Source organism: Mandrillus leucophaeus, unplaced genomic scaffold (genome assembly GCF_000951045.1).
Source record: "Mandrillus leucophaeus isolate KB7577 unplaced genomic scaffold, Mleu.le_1.0 Scaffold1001, whole genome shotgun sequence".
Taxonomy (NCBI): Eukaryota; Metazoa; Chordata; class Mammalia; order Primates; family Cercopithecidae; genus Mandrillus; species Mandrillus leucophaeus.
This window is the reverse complement of record NW_012098111.1, coordinates 267,971-277,400: the sequence shown is the minus strand read 5'-3', so window position 1 is coordinate 277,400 and position 9,430 is coordinate 267,971. Positions and strand designations below refer to the sequence as shown.

The 9,430-nt window shown below is 40.0% G+C and overlaps 1 protein-coding gene and 1 pseudogene across 2 annotated transcripts in view; one reads left to right on the top strand and one right to left on the bottom strand.

Annotated features, from left to right (window-relative positions):
* LOC105534585 overlaps positions 1 to 2,072 on the top strand; it is a 2,211-nt pseudogene extending 139 nt beyond the window's left edge. Inside the window, exon 2 of the transcript XR_001005303.1 lies at positions 1,193 to 2,072. The product of XR_001005303.1 is annotated as a 40S ribosomal protein S2 pseudogene (transcript). The remainder of the gene's footprint in view (positions 1 to 1,192) is intronic.
* The window catches only part of LRRC66 (leucine rich repeat containing 66), a 30,475-nt gene that overhangs the window by 15,419 nt on the left and 5,626 nt on the right, over positions 1 to 9,430 (bottom strand). The window lies entirely within an intron of this gene.

The window sequence follows — 9,430 nt, the reverse complement described above, 5'->3', positions numbered from 1 at the left end:
TGAAAAAGAACAGACTGCTGATATATGCAACAACATAGATGAGTGTCAAACGCATTCTGCTAAGTGAAATAAATCAAATAAATCAGTCTCAAAGGATGACCTACTCTATATTTCCATTTACATGACCTTCTGGAAAAGGCAAAACTATACAGACAGATAACTAATGAGTGGTTGCCAGGGCTTAGCGACGGGAAAGGGTTGACTATACAGAAGGACATGAGTTGATGTTGGAATTGATGGAATTGTTCTGAATTCTGTTTGTGGTGGTAACATGAATTCATGCACTTTATGTACACCATAAAAGTAAATTTTACTGAACATAAATAAAAAGAACACCAGTATTCTAGATTTATTTGGTTTAAAAATACAAAACCATGGCTGGGCACTGTGGCTCATGCCTGAAATCCCAGCACTTTGGGAGCCAGAAGTGGGCAGATTGCTTGAGCTCAGGAGTTTGACACCAGCCTGGGCAACATGGCAAAACCCAGTCTCTACAAAAAAAATATAAAAATTAGTTGGACGTGATGAGTACGTGCCTGTAGTCCTCGCTTCTTGGGAGGGTGAGGTGGGGGGATTGATTGAGTCTAGAGAGGTTGAGGCTTCAGTGAGCCGAGATCCTGCCACCACACTCCAGCCTGGGCAATGGAGTGAGACCCTGCCTCAAAAACCAAAAACTGAACAAACAAACAAAATCTGTGTGTGTGACTATATGCATATTTTGGTACGTGCAGTGAGGTCAGAGCCAATCTGACTGTTTTCGTAATTACACAGCCAACTTTTCTCAACACCATTTCTTTTTCTTTTCCTTCTTTCTTTTTTTTTTGAGACAGCGTCTTGCTCTGTTGCCAGGCTGGAGTGCACTGGTGCAATCTCAGCTCACTGAAACCTCCCACTCCCTGGTTCAAGCGAGTCTCCTGCCTCAGCCTCCCGAGTAGCTGGGATTATAGGCACGGGCCACCACACCCAGCTAATTTTTGTATTTTTAGTAGAGACAGGATTTCACCATGTTGGCCAGGATGGTTTCGATCTCCTGACCTCATGATCCGCCCTCCTCAGCCTCCCAAAGTGCTGGAATTACAGGCGTGAGCCACCGCGCCCAGCCCTCTTAACACCACTTCTGCTGCTTCTCCGAGAAAACACCAAACGACGGATGACACCGGTGCAGCGGCCCCGCCCGGAGGCCCTGGAGGACCTGGGATGGGGAACCGCCGTGGCTTCCGCGGAGGTTTCGGTAGTGGCATCCGGGGCTGGGGTCCCGGCTGTGGACGGGGTCCGGGCCGAGGCCGCTGAGCTCGCAGAGGCAAGGCCAAGGATAAGGAGTGGATGCCCGTCACCAAGCTGGGCCGCTTGGTCAAGGACATGAAAATCAAGTCCCTGGAGGAGATCTACCTCTTCTCCCTGCCCATTAAGGAATCTGAGATCATTGACTTTTTCTTGGGGGCTTCTCTCGAAGATGAGGTTTTGAAGATTATGCCGGTGCAGAAGCAGACCCGTGCTGGCCAGCCCACCAGGTTCAAGGCCTTTGTTGCTATAGGGGACTACAATGGCCACGTCGGCCTGGGTGTTAAGTGCTCTAAGGAGGTGGCCACCGCCATCCGTGGGGCCATGATCCTGGCCAAACTCTCCATTGTCTCCGTGCGCAGGGGCTGCTGGGGGAACAAGATCGGCAAGCCCCACACCGTCCCTTGCAAGGTGACAGGCCGCTGTGGCTCTGTGCTGGTGCGCCTCATCCCTGCATCCAGGGGCACTGGCATCCTCTCAGCGCCTGTGCCCAAGAAGCTGCTCATGATGGCTGGTATAGATGACTGTTACACCTCAGCCCAGGGCTGCACTGCCACCCTGGGCAACTTCGCCGAGGCCATGTTTGATGCCATCTCTAAGACCTACAGCTACCTGACCCCTGACCTCTGGAAGGAGACTGTGTTTACCAAGTCTCCCTATCAGGAATTCACTGACCACCTTGTCAAGACCCACACCAGAGTCTCCGTGCAGCGGACCCAGGCTCCAGCTGTGGCTACAACATAGGGTTTTTTATACAAGAAAAATAAAGTGAATTAAGCCTGAAAAAAAAATAAGAGAATCAGTTAAAAATATAACCCTGATTGAAAGATATGAAAAATATTTATTTGACTGAACTATATAGTAAAACTAAATAATCTTGCTAAACAATAGAGGAAAAAAGTTGTTTTGATGCTTTATTTACATGGATAAATTCTTCCAGTTTTAAGATTTTTCTTATTCTATTTTTTTCTGAGGCAGAGTGTCACTCTGTCACCCAGGCTGAAGTGCGGTGGCACAATCCCCACTCATTGCAACTTCCACCTTCCAGGTTCAAGTGAGTCTTCTGCCTCAGCCTCCCGAGTAACTGGGATTATAAGTGCTTGCCACCATGCCAGGCTAATTTCTTTTTTTGTATTTTTGGTAGAGACGGGGTTTTACCATGTTTGTCAGGCTGGTCTTGAACTCCTGACCTCAAGTGATCCACCGCCTTGGCCTCCCAAAATACTGGGATTACAGGCATGAGCCACCACACCCGGCTGTCTTATGCTATTTTGTAGCCATGTCCTTTCTTGTAGCTACTTATTGTTGACATTATGACTATTTCCTAGGCATTCTTGTGTTTTCCAAAGGTAGTAAGTTATAGCTAGATTTTGTTTTCCAGCAAAATAATCAAATTGAATTTTGGTCTCTGCCTTTGTATTTCACTTGATTTTAGAGAGTAATCAGGAGGTCCATTTGGCACTGAAAATAAATAAAGGTTCAGAAGGAGGTGCTAGTCGTAGCTGTCTCTCAAATTTCATTTCCCATATGGGTTTCAGAAGGAAATGTTTGCATTTTTACATTTCCTTCTGCTCTGTTCTTGCATGTAGCCTGTGTCTTTAATCAACAGAACAAGATCAGGTTGGTTCAATTACAGGAGGCTTTATTCCTTGCCTACTGTCTGCAAGCTACTTATTGTAAGATTGATTATACAGGGAGATGACTTAATTGAAATGGCTGCATCATCAAGATTGTCATATGTTCATTTAATTGTATACATGCTAAGCAAGAGATCATCAGGACAACGAATCGATCAAAACATTATGGGCAAGGCAGTCAGTGCTGAGGACAAGCATGGACAACATAGAATCTTTACTCTTAAAAGAGTTTAATCTGATCCAATGATAAGACATAAACTCAAGGTAAAGTTATTAGTTATACAGAGTAGTTCATCACATGGACCGTCCGACCATAAAATTAATTTTTATTTGTTTGTTTGCCTATCAGATGATCAAGTCCTCTCAGGGCAGAATTCACATCTTTGAACTTTTGCAATGCTTGGTGGAATATAGTATACATTCAATAGGCCAGAGGCCACCATGTCTGGCTTGCATAGAGATTTAAAAATCATTGTACTGACATTAAAAATTCAATAAAAATTTGCATTTCTGGCTTCTCTTAAGAAAACTGGAAGTTCTAATTGGCACAAGATGACATTTGGCTAGAGCTGAATGAAGGCTGCCTGCTGTCGACGAGGATATGAGCTTATAGAAGATTATCATTTCTTTGTACTCATGTCTCTGTCAAAAACAAGAAAACAGACTGGGCACAGTGGATGATGCCTGTAATCCCAGCACTTCGGAGGCTGAGGCGGGTGAATCACTTGAGGTCAGGAGTTCAAGACCAGCCTGGGCAACGTGGTGAAACCCTGTCTCTACTAAAAATACAAAAATTAGCCAGTGTGGTAGTGTTTGAGTCCGGGAGGCAGAGGTTGCAGTGAGTCGAGATCCATACCACTGTACTCCAGCTAGGGCAACAGAGTGAGACTCCGTCTCAAAAACAAACAAACAAAAAACAACAACAACGACAATGACAAAAAAACAGGAAAACAAAGGATAGGCCAAGAAGACTTTTTTTTTTTTTTTTAAATGGGAGAGAAGTAAGACATATTCAGCTTATTCTGGTAAAAAATATTTCCATATTGGTTTGGAAATGACCATTGCCGAAGTCCCTGTGCACTACCCTGCTGCCCTGAGCACTTACTTCAGTCTATCTTCTCCTTGCCCCCGGTCCAGCTGTACCTGGCTCCAGCACTACAGCCAGGAGGCATCCAACTGTGGAGCCCAGGCTGAAGGCCAGTTGTTAAATATTTTGAACATAACCTCTGGAGAAAAATGTTTCTTTGTGCATAGAAGCATATTCCTACATCTTTTAATATGCAAGCATATGGGTCTGTCAGAAAAAAATGCAACATAAGACACCAATATGAAAGAAGCTACAGCTTTCTTAACATTTTCATGATACCTGCCTGGCCTATATAGGGATGCAAACTCATGATTCCTAAAATAGCTCAGTGCTTAATTGAATTGAGTAAGTGCCCTAGGAGCTCAGTGGAGGCAGTGATCATGCCTAGCTTTAAAGTGATGGAAGAAATTATTTTTAAACTCCTAATTGTGTACTCTTTATGCTCTAAGCATTTCACAAACATCTCCTTTTAGCCTTCACAAAGCCTGAGGAGTTATCAATATTTTACAAACGAAAAAAAACTAGGTTCAGCAAAGTTAAGAACTTTCTCAACAACACCATGGTGGGTGGAGGTGGAATCAAAACCCTGATCTCTTAACCATTACCCTTAACCACACCCATCTTTTATTAACTAAAAACAAACAAAAACAAACAACCCTCCCTCAAAGCCACAAAAGGGTGGTCTGGGTCATGGAGTACATAATGAAATTGCCAGATGTATTGGGGGTTGCTTAGTTAATCTGCTTGTGTCACGGAGTAATAGGGTGCTGGAGAGGAACTTAAGAGACTGAGGTTTATTCCACCTTTATTTGTGAGTTTTTGTTTGGTTTTGTTTTGAGACAGGATCTTGCTTTGTCACCAGGCTGAAATGCCATGGCACAATCATAGCTTACTGTAACCTCGAGCTCCTGGGCTAAAGCGATTCTCTTGCCTCAGCCTTCAGAGTAGCTTGGACTACAGGTGTATGCCACTATGTCTGGCTATTATTTTCTTTTTTTAATTTTTTGTAGAGATAGAATCTCACCATGTTGCCCAGGCTGGTCTCAAACTTCCGGCCTCAAGCAATCCTCCCACTTTGGCCTCCCAAAGTGTTGGGATTACAGGTGTGAACCACTGCTCTCAGCCCTGTTTGTGACTTTTGATGTGAGCCAGAGAAAATCACTTAAGGCCTCCATGCTTATTACATTCCTTAAAAATGGTTTTTCATAGCTGGAATTGAGACATGTCTTTGATTACTATGATCTTCAAGCTTTTGGAGTTCAGTGGAAGCCAGGTCCATTAGTTTGGATGATTGTTCATCAAATATTCATTGTCCTGTGGGCCAAATACACTTCCCCATCCCACTGAGTTGAGTTTGGCCATGTAATTTGCTTTGGCCAAAGGAATGGCAGCAGAGGTGGTGTGAGCAAAGATCTGAAACACGCTTATGTGGCAGGGCTTGCTTTCTTGGTTTCTGCTAGTGTCATTAAAATAACATGGCCTGGTAGCCTGCTGGTCCAAATGAGGGCCTTGTGGAACAGACTGGGACCCATGTGTAACTTTCAAGATAATAGGGATGAGCCCTTGAGGGATAACAACTAACTATATTAGAGTAGGGTTAGAGCTCTTGACTGTCATTTTTTTTTTTTTTTTTTTTTTAATGTATACAATCGAAGTTGTTTAGTGAGATCTGGCAGGAGTTCTACTAGCCTCAGGTGACTATGTGTGAATTATGCTGGATTAAGTTCTGTTAAATTCTGACACTATCTTGTGAATGGGCTGATGCTAGGATGAAGATGAAGACAGAATCTGTTTGATAGGCTAGAATCGAAGATGGCTTCCCAACTCTGGTCTGCAGAAAATTCAGGGCATGATACCTAGCTGGCCCTGACTAGTGGGGATGAGATGCTCTGACATCAAGTTTTCAGGAAAAGAGCTCCTGATTAAATAATTTGACCTGGGTGAATTCCAGCGATCCGCTGCAGACATTATTATAATCTCCACACAACAAAGTAAGTTTCAGTTGGATTATAAGTATAATATGCCTGAAAAATCTTCTCTGACAATTTTGCCATCCATGGAGTTAAGGCACATGAAATAAAATATTGGTGTAGTTGCACATGGGGAAAGCTGTTTTTGAAGATTAAAAAAAGAAATTATGAAGGAAAATATTAGTACATTTGATTGCCAAAAATTTAAATTGAGTGTATATCAGGAACACTACAAAAAGAATAAAGATAAGGATGAGAGTAGATTTCTTATTGGAAATAATGCAAATTCAAAATAATGGAGCAACATTTAAACAAACTGAAAATCTTTAAAAAGGTCAGCCTAGAATTCCTTATTGAGTAAAAATATACTTGAAAAACAAAGGCAAATAAAGACCTTTTTCAATAAAGATTTGAAAGCATTCATCAGGAGAAGACCTAGACTAGAAAAAATGTTCAAGGAAGTCCTTTAGAAGAACAATGAAACCAGATAGGAGTCTGGATATAAGAAAGGAACAAAGAGCTCCAGAAATGTATGTACATTAATTTAAATATTTTTTCTTATATTTAAGTTTCTTTAAAAGCAACAGTGAGAAGCAAAGATAGTAAAAACATATTGTGGAAATTATAACATATATAGGGGTAAAATCTAGGACAATACTTGCACAAAGGACAGAAGAGGGGAAAAAATGGGAGAACGCCATTGTAAGGTTCTTATGTTATAGGCAAGTAGTATAATGCCAAATAAAAATAGACTGTGATCTTAAGATATATATTGGAAACCCCAAAGCTAGAACTGTAGGATATCCATAGATTATTGGATATTCATAACACACTTCTAAATAACCCATGGTACAAAGAAAAATCAAAATAGAAATAAAGTATTTTGACTCAACTAAAAATGAAAACATCACATATCAAAATTTGTGGGATGTAGCTAAACCATTTTTAGAGGGAAATTACTAATTTATTATTAAATTGCACTAAATGCCTATTAAAGAAGAAATGCCTCAAGTCATTGACTTCAGCTTCTCCTTTAAGAAACTTGCAAGAATGAATGAAATTGAAAGTAAGCAGAAGAAAGGAAACAATAAAGACCAGAGAAGAAATAAAGTAGAAAATGTAAAAATAATAGAGAAAAATCAATAAAACCAAAAGCTGGTTCTTTAACAACAATAAAATTGATTTAAAAAGACTTCTAGTCAGGCTGATCAGAAAAGATAAGATATAAATTATCAGTATCAATAATAAGAGAGGTGGCATTACTACAGAGTCTATAGATATTAAAAGGATAATGAAACATTGTGAACAGCTTTATGCTAATAAACTACCAATACTCACTCAAAAAGCAATAATGTGAATACCCCTGCATCTATTAATGAAAGTAAACTTGTAATTAAATATCTTCCATGAAAAAAACTCCTGCTCAGATAGCTTCACTGGGGAATTCTAAGACACATTTATGGAAGAAATAAAGCCAATTCTAAACAAACACTTCCAGAAGACGGAAGAGGAATAAATATCTCCCAACTCATTTTATAAGGCCCGCATTACTCTAATACCAAAACTAGACATCAACAATATAGCAAAAGAAAATAATAACCCAATATTCCTCATGAACACAGATGGAAAATTTCTTAAAATTTTAGCAAATTGAATCTAAAATATATAAAAAAAGATAATAAATCATGACAAAATAGAATTCATCCCAGGAATGCAAAGTTGATTTAATATTAGAAAACACAATTCTCCAAATTAACAGACTGAAAAAAGCCCCATATGATCATCTCAATGGATCCAGAAAAGGTCCTGGACAAACTGGGAATAGAGAGAATTTCATTAACCTGCATACAGCATTTATGAAAGATCTAGCAGCTTTATTTTTAATAGCTAAAAAGACAACCTAAGTGTCCATCAACAGATAAATGAATCCTCAAGATGGAATTCTACAAAGCAATGAAAAGGAATGAACTTTTTCCCCACAGTTCACAGAAGTTTTTCTTTTTGTCTTGTTTTTTAAAATAATGTCAACTTTTATTTGAGAGTACATGTGCAGGTTTGTTACATAGGTATATTGCCTGATGCTGCCAGGTAGTGAGCATAGTACTCAATAGCTAGATTTTCAGCTTTAGTCTCCCTCCTCCCACACTCCTCCTCCTTCTAGTGGTCCCCAGTGTCTATTGTTCCCATCTTTATGTCTGTTTGAACCCAAGATTTAGTTCCCATTTATAAGTGAGAATATATGGTACTTGGCTTTCTGTTCCTTCATTACTTTGCTTAGGATAATGGCCTGCAGCTACATCCATGTTGCTGCAAAGGACATGATTTCCTTCTTCTTTAGAGTTCTGTAGGAGTCCATGATGTATATGTACCACATTTTCTTTATCCAATCCACTGTTGATTCCATGTAATTGCTATTGTGATTGGTGCGGTGATGAACATATGAGTGCATGTGTCTTTTTTGTAGAATGATTTATTTTTCCTTTGCATATACACCCACTAAGGGGTGTGCTAGGTCGAACTGTAATTCTGTTTTTAGTAGGAATGAACTTTTAATATACAAAATGACATGGATAAGTCTCAAGATAATTGTGCTGAAAAAATAAGTTAGACCAAAAATAAAAACATATATTGTATAATGCCTTTTATATAAAATTATAGAAATGCAAGTGAATCTATAACGAAACAGAAAGATCAGTCGTTACCTGGGTTGGGGAGAAGGGATGGGTGGAAAAGATAGATTACAAAGGGGGATGAGGAAGCTTTTGGGGTAACAGATAGCTCATTATCTTGACAGTGGTGATGGTTTCATGAGTCAATGTAGTTCAGAGAGTCAGAGGACAGATTAGAAAGTGCTCAGAAAAAGGAAGAGCAGGGGCTTCCAATATTATGCAGACCTATATTAATATCAACAGAGGCACCAAGACTGTTGGCAAATACTCTAAACATCTGAAGACAGAGAATGAGAATCCCCTTTAATTATCTATTGTGCCTGAAATCAAGGAAGTTACCATTATAGTAAAGACCAGGGCGAGAAATACAGAATTAAAGACTCAGGACAATCAAGTGGCACTAAAGAGGAACTAACACTTTTGAACACCTGTCGTGTGCCAGGCACTATGAGAGATGTTTTACATGTATCATCACTCTATGTGTTACAGTCTTGATATACACTGTCTCTAACCCTCACGCCAACCCTATACATATAATTATTCCTAGTTAAAGATAAGGACCAGGAAGCTTTTTTAGGTTAAGTGACTTGTTTAAGGTCAATAAACAAGTAAATAGAGTAATATAAGATGTGTAAAAGAATTATAAGAGTAAATAGGCTGAGGATGGTGGTTGATGCCTGTAATCCCAGCACTTCGGGAGGCTGAGGCAGGTGGATCACTTGAGGTCAGGAGTTCAAAACCAGCCTGGCCAACATGGTGAAACTCCATCTTTACTAAAAATACAAA